The 12,646-nt window shown below is 39.0% G+C and overlaps 1 long non-coding RNA gene across 1 annotated transcript; it reads left to right on the top strand.

Moving 5' to 3' along the window:
- Positions 1 to 7,668: 7,668 nt before the first annotated feature.
- Positions 7,669 to 8,957, top strand: LOC112200001. The gene is made up of 2 exons (XR_002936125.2): positions 7,669 to 8,015; positions 8,731 to 8,957. It is a non-coding gene; the product is annotated as an uncharacterized LOC112200001 (long non-coding RNA).
- The last annotated feature ends 3,689 nt before the right edge of the window (positions 8,958 to 12,646 follow it).

The following is a 12,646-nucleotide window of genomic DNA, read 5'->3' as shown; positions in this document are numbered from 1 at the left end:
AATGTCTCACTAACATCTGAAATTGAGAATTTGCAAGTTAAGCTTAAAGAGTCTCAAGAAAAGTTCAACAAATTCTCAATAGGGTCAGATTTGGTTTCCAAAATGATTGGAATTGGAAAACCACACACCCTAGAAAGGGTTGGGGTATAAAGGTGTAAAAATTGATCGTTCTGATTGTGTGAAAGGTGTGAGCTCAAGTGTGCACTCAAGCTCATCAAATGACCAAGAAATTCATCCCCCAACTCTTTCTCAAAAGCCTAAATTTGATTCAGCACCTCCACCTCATCAAAGGAAAACTCAAGTAGGTTCTGACATTCACACCTCTGTGAGTCAGCCAAGGTACGATAAACTCTCCAAAAATTTTGTTCCCATGTGTCATCATTGTGGTAAAATAGCGCACATTCATCCTAGATGTAATATGCTCCGCAAGGAATCCAAAAAAAATAAGGAAGCAGAAGGAACCCAACTCTACAACCTCTTTGCAAGCTGAGCTGAAAAAGCATCTGAAGTTGATGAACAGGATTGCAGAGCATATTGCAATCCCAAAAGAGCAGAATTTGAAGCAGAAGCAAATCTGGATTAAAAAAGGTTCTAATAATTGTTTCTCTACTCATATGGATAATCTTGATATTATGCTTGAGCTTGCTTTTATTCCTACTGAACATAAATTAAGTGATTCGTTTACTAAGCCCTTAAACACAGCTCGATTTGAATCACGTAGAAGCACCATTGGTGGATGCTCTAATTATTGATACTCTCACTTCGCTTGATCCATTTTGGATTAATTCATAGTGTATGATATCATATTAGTATAAGTGCATTGCTCTTTTTATTTCTGCATTTTTGTTTTCAGATTTCTAGAGAATCAAGAATGCATGTGAGGTTTGTATCCCAGTGTGTTTGACAGATCAAATTGAACTTAGATTGACGAGTGTTCTAATACTTTCCTTAAATATGATTGTGATGAGTCGAATAACATGTTTTGAATGAGTTCTTGCATCACTTTGTAATCTTGAGCATGAACAACATATTCTTTATCACTTTGTATTCTCACATGCACACATACTCCTTTGTGGTGGTACGTATCCTCTTAGTTGATTTGATTTTAGTTCACACATACTAAGTGAGTGAATATTGTTGTTGCTCCCTATTAAAAAGGTACAAATATTTGGAGCAAGGCCAGGCTATTCCCAAAGTAAACAAGCCTTGGTCGTGGTGAACGATATGAGGTTTGGAAAGAAAAGGGAATGGTTTGGTCACCTTGGTGGATTGTGAAACTATTGTCTCGAGTTGATTTGTCCTTTGGGATGTCCTTGTTACATCTAGTACCCTAAAGTCAACTGACTTGGGAGTTGCTGGCATAAAACTTGTTACATGAGTCTTAGTTTTCTAAAAAAAAAAAAATGTGAAAAAGTTTCATAGTGTGTGAAAGGCAAAAAGAAAAAATATTATGCCCACACGGTGTCATAAGGGGATATTTGAGTTGATTGTGATTATCTTTTTTCACTTTTTATGTGTGTTCTACTTTATCTGATTATGAGATTCTTACAAACCCCACTTTGAGATATGTTCACTTACACAACAAAGGTACAGAATACTCGATCATCTTCTTGCTTACTTTGTTGTTGTCAAAATCTCTTCACTCATGTGACCTTAACTTATTACTTTCATGTTTCAGGATTGGTGCTAACACTCTTGTCTAAAAGCTATGCTTTTGTCTATGTCATTTGTACAGGGATACAAACCCACTCATTGTGTGTTTGCATTTCATTCTTGCATCTTTCATAGCATGGTCACACTTAGGGGGAGTATTGATGCTTGGACTATTTCCAACTGATTGATTCTACATAGCTTCCAGTACATAAGTTGCCTTTGTCATTCCTAGACAAAAAGGGGGAGATATTGGTGAATTTGATCAACTTGTGTTTTGATTGTTTAAATATTTTGATATTGATCTTGAAATTGTGTTGACACTCCTAGGCCTTATCTTTAACTTGCTTTCTACAAGGTGTGTTGATAAGTGTTTCAGGAAAGGCATATTGCTGATAGAATGTGATGATCTTCAAGTACTTGTTGAGGAGGAGTGTGCCTAAAATAGGATGTTTTGTATAGGAATGCCAAATGGGGAGATTGTAGGTATAAGGTTTACACTTGATGTGTTGGCATCCCTATACAAAGCACTGAAGAAGCCTACAAAGTTCATCAAAACTGATCTCGGAGAATTTCAGGTAATTGCATCTCATGCATAAGCATGAGATTGCAACATGTGTTGCAATCCCCGAGTCAGCCCGAGTTAGTCCTAGTCAACCTTACGTTTTTGGGAGTCCAATTTTGGAAAGTATCTTTTGATTTTTAGATTTTATTTTACAAAGATATTTTTCAACTGATAAAATCGTGCTTTTGAAGTCCTAGGTGATTTAGGATTTGTTTAATTTAATTGGTTATCTTTTATTAAAAGATCTTTCCTAGTAGGAGTCCAATTAGGGTTAAGTCTTAATTGTTGAGAATTTATTTTCTCCTCAATATATTCAGAAAAGCAGCGATGATTGTGTATGGATTTTGATGCAAGAATTATTGTGTGTCTTGCTTGCTTAGAAAGAGTTCTATAGGAGTCCATGAAACACTTGTTCCATGTCTAAGTGTTTCATTGTTCATTCATATAAATGCATTGATTCTCTCGAGATCAGTAGAGAAGATTGGTGGTGCAAGTAGAGCGATATTTGCAGATCGTTCAAGTGAAGAAGAAGGTCAAGATTCAAGACAAGCACCTCTCTAGTGAGTCTAGAGATTGTAGCCGCATAGAGAGCTATATGTGTTTGTAAAGAACCATATCCTTCATCAATAAGTTGTTTGATTTTATTTAGGTTCTCAAGAGTAAGAGCCCTGCAGGGTTTTTAATATCAAAATTGAGGTTTTCACTGCGTAACTAAAATTGTGCTTTATGTGTGAATTTTTTGATTTCTGCCCAGTAAGGATTACAACGTGTCTATCAATCCCCGAAACCTAGAAAAACGTTTCATCCAAGTATTTTCAGTTTTGTTTCACTAGCTTATTAATACATGCTTACGAGTGTGTCAGTTAACATTTATTTTTGTTTGAATTTACTTTTTGTTTTAGAGAAACGGGAATTGAGAGAAAATCCTTATATATTCTAATTGATAATAGGGGCCTCTTTATATAGAAGATTACAATGCATAGAATTTGAATTGTACAAGGAAAGGTAATCATACAATGAATGAATATCTCTAAGATATTCTCCGAGATTCTCTCTAATTAGAACATTATTACCACTGGGTCAAGTAACCTAGAGTTTGGGCCAAACACACAAATAGGGATTTACTTGAACACTGTCGCCCAAAAGTGGTGCTTCTCTCGTTGCCTCGCTAAAAACTTTGCTGAGTAACAAAAACACAGTGAGACAAAAATAACCTCGGTCGAAGAGGAAAAAGAGCACAACACACCCTTCACTTTTCGAGACCATACATGTAGACACCTCCTCCTGATGTCTGCATCTCCCCCTGATGACAACGGTCATTGGAGTTCGGATAACTTCTGCGAACGATGCTACCAACAAGTTTCTCGAAAGTGGAATTTAGGCAATGACTTAGTGAGCAAATTTGCCGCACTGTCCTTAAATTGAACCTAGTTCACTTTAATCTTGAGGAGAGTTTGTTGTTGTTGATTATGCTTGGTGTTGTCGCTTTTGATGTAGCCTTGCTTCATTTGTTCAAAACAAGCAACATTATCCTAAATGCTTGTAGGCTCATATGTGGTAGACTTCAAACTACAACTATTCAAACATGTGTAACTATGGATCCAATCCATATACATTCATGAACCACTTTGTGAAGAGTAATAATCTCTGCATTGTTCGAAGATATAGCGACTAGGGTCTATTCTGTAGACCTCCAAGATATCACGGTCTTTACCCATGGTGAACACTTAACCATTTTGGGAATGACCTTTGTGTAGGTCAGAGAGATACCCAACATTAGCAAAACCTTCCAAAATACATGTCGTTTTGGGATGGGGATAGTGGACGCAGGCCCGTGTTGGCGGCGTTTCTGGTGTGTGATGGGTCCGAATCTATCATCTCTCTATAGGGATAAAACATGCGCATATCAATCGTACATCTCAAGTACCAAAAGATATCTTTTACACTAATCCAATGGTGTCGTGTTGGCGCAAAACTATGCCTTAGCTAACAAGTTCACTGCAAATGAGATGTCCGGTCTTGTGCATTGAGCTAAGTACAATAATGCGCCTATTGTACTCAAGTAAGGCATTCCTGCCGCTAGCACATCTTCGTCATCATCCTTTAGACGAAGAGGGTCATTTTCAGGATCAAGACTATGAACGATCATGGGGGTGCTTGAAGGCTTGACCTTGTCAAAATGCCTAAGCATCTATCAACACGGTGCTCAAGTTCCAAACAGAGGCATAATCGTGTTCTCCCAAAATCCTTCATCTCAAACTCAGATTTCAAGTGTTCAGCGGTTTCCCTTAACTCTTTTAGGGCTTCCAATAAAGATCATGTCCAACATGAACCGCGATAGAATCCGAAACTTGTTATGGAAACGCGTGGGCATATCCCTTCCCAATCAAGTAGTCATCTTAGAGAGCGTTTCAACCTTATTGTAAATGCGCTCCGTGGTCTAGAGCCACTTGACTTGGGTAAATGAAGTTCACCATGAACCTTTATGTATATTCCATATCTAGATCCCCATAGAGATACTTAGTGACCACATTTGTAAGCTGCATGTTCAGTTATTCAGAAACTACCAAACTAACAGGGTAGTGGAGTGCAATGACATCCATTACGAGAGAATATGTCTCATCGTAGTCAATTCCAGGGTGTTTTGTAAGAAGCCTTGCTCCATAAGACGAGATTGCCATCTCTTTTTCTCACCACGCTTTCTAACGAAGACCCATTAGTCAATAGGTTTTATGTGAGGAGGTGTTGGCACCATTGGCTCAAAAACCTTCCTCTTCGTTAGAGAATCCAACTTAACCTGGATCACATCTTTCCATTTAGGCCAAATTTCTCTACGTTGGTATTCATTCATCAACGGAGCGTGGTTCAATATCATCGGACTCAACAAACTCATGCACCTGTGCAACTACATCATCATTATGATGGAGTTTCTATCCCACGTCTCATGCAAACTAGTGTAATTTTCAAAGAGCTCTATATTATCAAGAATAAGTTCTGACGTTGAGGCGTCCCCCAACGATAACCATAATATGGAAGATTCTCATGTAACAGATTTTGAGTCTTGATGATTAAAGGATTGGAATGTGCTAAAGAATCCTTCGAACTCACGGGCCTCCCACACATCCTAGCTGGGGCCATGGCATGTAACGCCAGAGTGCCACTTTCTTTGGCGTTGGCGCCATGCCTACCTCTGTGTAGGGTGGCGCTACGTCCTCTCGTAGGGACGTCCATCCTTGCAGGCATGTTTGCAGCATATTTGTGTGATCTCATCACTTTAACGGGGATTGAGATGAGACATAGTGGGGACATGCCACGACAATTCCTATCGTTCTTGCTAAACATCTGTGTTCTTATCTCCCCCTAACGACAGGAAGATTGTCTCATCAAAGTGACATCCGCAAATCTAGCAGTAAGGATATCGCCTAGCAAGTGCATTAAGTGGCGGACGATTGTTGAAATCTCAAATCCAACGTAGTTGCCCATTTGTCTGTAAGGACCTATCATAGAGCGTTGTGGCGGCGCAATTGACACATAAATGGCTCACTCAAATGTGCGTACGTACAAAATACTTGTACCCAGTCATTAGCTATAACGCAAAGGTTGATTGAGTGGCGGTGGGTCGTAGACGAATTAGCATAGCTGCATGCGATATTGCATCACCCCAAGCGGATATGACGAGATTGGTGCGCATTACCAATGTCCGGACTGCCATTGTAGCCGTTTCCACGAGATCGTTTGGGTGTGTTCGTGGGAATATGATGTCCAACATCAGTCCTAATACAATAACCATCGAAAGTCTTCGATGTAAACTCTCTAGCATCGTCAAGTCCAATTGACGGAATTACGATGATCGGGGAGTGAGCCCGTTGTCATGTGATATTTTCTAGGAGTGTAGTATAAGCAGCATAACAAGTGGACAATGGCACAACACGTGACCAGCGTGTTTGCTTGTCAACCAACATCATGAGATATTTAAACGTCCGCAAGTTGGTTGAACTAGTCCACAGAATCCCTACAGATTCTATGTAAGAACAGAATGAGTATTTTCATATCCTTTGCATAGGATGGTCTCAGTCCTAACTTCCCTAAGGAACTGGCTTTGTAAAACGAGCGAGAGGCTTTAGAAGCAACCAATGAGGATTTTGGTTGGGCCTGAGAATCTGAAACGTTATTTGAAGCAAAGTTGGTAATTTCAGTATCACCTGGGGCGCCATCTCCATGATGGACGCCATGGATAGGGACTGCGCCAGCCCTAGGCTGGTGGTGGACGGAGGCGGTGCCCTAGACAGCATCGTCGGTCACACTTAGTCCAAGAATCAACTTTTGATTCATGCTTCGTTTCGCTCGAGAGAAAGGATGTCCATGTGAAGTCTTTAGTAGACGGATCATCATCATATCATGACCAGGATGACCTATCCTGCCGTGAAAAAGCCAATATGTGTCTAAATCCAAGAGATCTTCTCTCATAACTTCATTGGATTTAATAGCTCGAATAGTGACATAGATCCCACTATAGAGACACATAAACTTTTCTAAGATGCGCATTTGTTTGCAATCGTTAGAGGCATTGCAAAGGAACTCATTTTTGTTCTCTACATGCGTTTTTGCATGGAATCCGTTGGCTATTCATAGGTGCGATTTGCCCTATGAACTAGAGAGCTTTTGTGAGAGTAATCAAGGTGCCATTTGGCAAGGGGAACTTGGGCTATTCCATGTCCTTGAATTAATACTGATGGCCCAGCCATAGTAGTCACAAAGTCATATGCTTAGAATCAAAATGGAGTCATAATGAAAAGAACTCGAAATTTTATTCATAAGCTAACGGAGTTACATCATTGTCTCTTTGACCAAAGAAAATCTAATCCAAAATGCTAGCTAATGCTAAACAATGGTAGTCGTCTAACTTCTTTCGGTAATTACAAAATAAATGTGACCAGGTGAGTAGAGAGATGTCGGTGGAGCAAGGCTCGCTTAATTACCACTAATCTCAGAACCTTCCTAGACATCACACTTACTTTGGGTGAACCTACTTTGAAGAAAGACTAAACCATTGGCATTTACTACAAAGTATATGGCAATTGCCTATTATATCTCTTGGAAAAATAAAGACTTTGTAACGACCTATACTTTTAATAATATTAAGAAAGTAAGATATAGTGAATATTTTATTTTTGCTTAGTATTAACTTATATTCTTAATTATGGGTGTGTGTACATGTATAATTATTTTATGGTGTGATATATATAAATATATACACACACACATCACCAAGACGTGTTGTTTAGATATAAGTATACATGCTATCTCTATATTTTTAGACCAGCCCATTATTTGTTTTATTTATTTATTTATTTTTTTAAACCCAAGTTAATTTTAAAAGCCCAAGACCAATTGATTTATACTTCTGTTGGATGTCGTTTAACGACAAACCAATCTCAAAACCCTCGTCTGCTACCTTCATCGTCTTCCTCCCCTATTTTTGTCTTTGCAAGCACCACTCCACCTAAACCAAAGGATCAGTACCACTACGATAGACCACCCATATAAGAATAATCTTAGAAGCTGGAGGTGTCGATGTTGCTGAAGAGCCTTGGAGAGTCAGTTACCAGAGTTGTGAGTCATCAAAGCTAGAAGCAGGAGGTGGATCCCTAGAAGCATGTGGTGGAGACCTAGAACCAGGAGGTGGCAGTCCTTATCGAAACATAGAGGAAGCCGATAGTGTTGGCATCCAAATCTACTCTCTGTTGTGCTTATCTAGAATTAAAATCTGACCTCTTTGCCATACACTATAAATATCCAGGTTTGTTCTACTTTCTTTATTGCGTTCCCCTATATTTGTTTACAAAAAAAGGAGTGAGGGAAGGAGAAATTTTGAGACTAAGGAGGAACCTGAGAAGTATAAACTAATTTCCGAAACAAGGTAAGGGGATCTGGGGAAACCTCTATTTAATTTGTTTGGTTTTTGTGTTGCTATATGTGATTTTAATTATGAAATTTTGGTTGCTGTGTTGCTATATGTGATTTTAATTATGAAATTTGATTGATGGTTGAGTTAATGGGTGTTATCTGTTGTTTATCATATTGTTTCATTAGCATGTTCATGAAGTTTGAGGCATGGTTTTGATAGAATAGAATGGGAATGAAATATGTGGGAGTATTCTTTTGTGTAGTTGAGCTTAATCCGTAAGGACCAAATTTCAGGTGGGCTAATAGAGCTGTACGATTTTGGTGATCGAGATTAAGTAAGATGACTAGCAAAAAGGGAATCATGGTTTGGGTTATGGGGTTAATTCATATGTTATTTCAGCTGGAGTCACCTCAAAAAGGTAAATTACATGGTATGGGACATGTTGACTCTTGGTGTCTTAGCATGTGAGTTAACAGGGTAATAGCTGAAAATAGCATTGCATGCATCCATGTGTTGCTGTTTTGATTGTTACTGGTTTGTGTTGTTTATTTAAAGAGGCTTAGCCTCCTACTGAGCTATTGATGCTCACCCCTATTAAATATTGCAGGTACTGAACATGAAGTTTAATTTTCCCTTTTGAAGAGCTTGTGATTAATATGAAGGAAGTGTGAGACTTGTTTTGTTTAGTTTCCTAGAATAAGAGCAAAGGCTGCCAGTTTGTAGTTTGCCTTTGAAGTATAGGTTTGAAATTTCTGTGGGAATAATGAACTATCAAGAAAGTTTGTACTGTAATCTATATAATTATGTTTGCTGCAATATAAATTTCTTTTTTTTTTCCATAATCCATGGTATGTTCATTGAATCGGTTATGTCTTTTAATTGATTCTAAGTTCTTTGATTGGTTTCATTATTTTCCAGCTCTTATGTTTAAAATTTATTGGTTAAATTCAAGGTAGAACAGAGATCTGCAAATCTGCAATTGTGTTTCTGAGCTTTTGATGCAGTTGCCTTTTTACTGAAAACTGTACATTTTGGTTGGGTATTTGAAGTTGGTGTCTTCATAAAAGTTGCAGTAGACATCTTAAAGATCATTTCAAAATTCGAATCTCTTGAAAACGATTTTTCTAGAATTAGTTATGATTTTTCAAAGTTACAGGTCTGTTGCATGATTTTTTTTAAAGACAGCAGCACTGTCATGTTCTTGGTATTTCTTTTACTAGCTTTCTATTCAATCTTGCTTGGAGGCACCAGCATTTCAAAACTAGACATCCCCATGTTTCAAATGAAACAAACCTTTTCCTTTTTGGAATTCATATATACAAAGGATTTATGTCACCATGAAGTTAGCTTTTTGCATGAGTAATTTTGCTGGAAAGGCAACTTGGTTATTTCTTTCAGTACTTCAAATCTGATTCAAATGGACTACGAATTTTCTTTATTATGTTTCTATTCTTTAGTACAAGTCATACCTTCAACTAAAAAAAAAAAAAAAAAAAATCCCTGAGTTGGGGTGTGACAGACTTAAACAGATTTGGCAATCTATTGATCCCAGCCAGATTTGTAGTCTTCAACCCTTCAATCTAGATCATCTTTAGGATCTTCTTGTTCCACATAGTGAGCTTCTCTTGCTTCACAATATGCTTTGTAGGCGGTGACAATTTCTTCACGAGCTCTACAAATGTGTGCCCAATGACCGGATTCTCCACATCGAGAACATACATCTCTTTGCTCAGACTCCATTGATTGAGGCGCTTTGAAAGCGTCATTTAGATGGCTCTTAGTGTTGGTGGCGCCACCAACATGGCCAGAGGCCTTGCCTCTCTCTCTCTCTCTCTCTCTTTCCACGTTGACCTCTTTGGGTTCGTGTTCGCCTATTTTGGCGGTTACTTTCCCAAGTAGAACGATTATATGGACCATAACGTCCATAAGTATCCCTAATATTAGGGTTTCGCTCTTGGCGCCCTCTCTTGGGGGCGCGACTATAATTGGATTCCGGAATATGCTCTCTTTCCACGGATCTCGAATTATAGTTCTTCAAAAGGATGTTGTTATGCTTTTCAGCGACATTCATAGCTCCAATGAGCTCATGAAATCTTGTGATCCGTCCTGCAATAACATCGATTCGATAGTTCTTAGAAACCATCAATGCAGAGACGGGGAAGGTAGGGAGAATCTTCTCAATCAACATCGCATCTGTGATCTCTTTACCACAGAATTCCATTAAGGATTTAATGCGAAGTTCTTCCGAGTTGTAGTCAAGAACTGACTTGAAATCACAGAAGTGGAGGCTATGTCATCTCACTTCTAGGTCAGGAAGCAGGGAGTCACGGACGTTGCCAAATCTTTCTTCAAGTGAGACTCACAGCCTTCTGGGATCTTCTTCATTCATACACTCGTACTGGAGAGAATCATCCATATGACGAGTTATTATAATGATGGCTTTCGCCTTATTTGCCTCTAAGGCTGCTCTATTTGCTTCCAAAGCTTGAGCTTGCTCAATAGTTAGCACGTCCTGGTTAGGCTCGAGAATCATATCTAGGATTCCATCGGCCTTGAGATGCTGGCGGACATCACGAACCCACCTGTGGTATCTAGAGCCAGTTGTTCCCAATGGAGCAAAGTCCAATTCGTTCAGGTTACTCATCCTGAAAGAGAACAAGAAATTAGGGTTAGTTTCGGAGCGTAAAAGGCTTCCATGAAAACATATAAAATTTCTGAGTGTAGTAGCTCCCAAGAAATTATGAATTTCTGAGCGTAATCCCTTCCAAGAAATTAGAAATTTCTGAGCATAATCGCTTCCAAGAAATTCAATTCCAAGAGGTATTGGATTAGATCTAAACAATGACGTAAGTGGTCGATCGTAAATTCTCTACAAACTCTAAGTTTGGAGATCTCAACAAGCTCCAAGCTTGGAGTGAGCACGAACCCCCACAGTTCGGCTTAATTAGGTCTCCCCTATGATGAAGAGAGAGGGGTAGAAGAAGAGAGTTTGCAAGTCCCTGAGAAAAAGAAGAGAAAAACTTCAAAAACAGGAACTTTTGGTAAAAAATACCTCGAAATAGGTTGCAGGAAAAATTGGCCTGAAAAGTCGTTGACTGGAGTTGGCCGGTGGCTTATGTGGAAGATCTGCTAGAGCTGACATGGCAGTGCGGTCCTGATGTGGCGGTGCCGAGCTGACGTGGCAGAACGTTGCTGACGCAGGTGATGACATGGATGTTGGCGTGTTAGGATGACGTCAGCAGGCCTCTGGGCTTACGTCAGCGGGCTTCGTCAATGGGCTTGTGGGCTGCCTCCTTTTCCTTTTCTCTTCTGGGCTTCTGAAGTTTTGGGCTCTATTGTGCTACAAGTGCAGGGATTGGCAGTGGCTGACCGGCTCGGAATTTCCGAGCTTCAACTGACCGGTTCAGGGAGTTTATGGTCGATTCCAGTGAGTTTCTTCCCGGTTCCCTAATTCTGGGGTAGGGCTGCAGCTTCTGACAGAAGATGGCGGTGAAAGGTGGACAGGAAGAATGTGAACCAGGTAGGAGATCTATGGGTTCTTCTTTGGGCCGGTTTAGTCACTTCTAACGGCCGGTTCAGGTTGATTCCGGCCGGTTCTGAGTTCCTGGAGTCTGTGACTTCAAGGTGGGGGGCGGATGTTTCTGGGATTTGAGGGCTACGAATTTAGGGTTTCAGGGTTAGGGTTTCGTGCTGATAACATGTTTTAGAGAAACGGGAATTGAGAGAAAATCGTTGTATATTCTCATTGATAATAGGTGCCTCTTTATATAGAGGATTACAATGCATAGAATCTGAATTGTACAAGGAAAGGTAATCATACAATGAATGGATATCTCTAAGATATTCTCCTAGATTCTCTCTAATTAAAACTTTATTACCACTATGTCAAGTAACCTAGAGTTTGGGTCAGACACACAAATAGGGATTTACTTGAACACTTTTTTAATTTTTGATTAATGGAGATTATTGAGTTTTTTTTCTTCTATAATTATCTTTTCATATAACAGCAATTTATTTATTTTTATTTTCAAAACTAATTTTCCATTATGGCCTATCTATCATGTCACATAGATAATGTATGAGAGCCTTACTATCCTAACTCCTTCTGTTTGGGATTTGTACCTAAAACAAAGAAAATTGAAATCTGATTAACCGGGATGAATTAAAGATAAAAAAACCAGTCTCACATATATAAGATATTTATGAAAATTCGATTGGAATTTGCAAGTTTTAATTCACTATCCTAACTCCTTTATTATAATTTTATATTAGAGTATATTAGTTTTTCAATAATAAAAAACTTATAAGATAAAGAATGTAGTTACTAGGGTGGTATTAGCCGCACCCGGCCTTTATGTATATTTTGGATTGTGACAGGTTTTATGTATATTTTGAATTCATTGAAGTATTAAGTTTGTCAGCTTTATTCTAGTAAAAATTGACAATGAGATGCGATGTGATTCCAAATGCACAAGCATTTAATGTTAACATGCCCTCCCATCCCGGGGGGGTCTCGCTCTCTC

This window comes from Rosa chinensis, chromosome 4 (assembly GCF_002994745.2).
Source record: "Rosa chinensis cultivar Old Blush chromosome 4, RchiOBHm-V2, whole genome shotgun sequence".
Taxonomy (NCBI): Eukaryota; Viridiplantae; Streptophyta; class Magnoliopsida; order Rosales; family Rosaceae; genus Rosa; species Rosa chinensis.
Note: the sequence above shows the minus strand (reverse complement) of the source record. Positions and strands in the feature narration are given on the sequence as shown.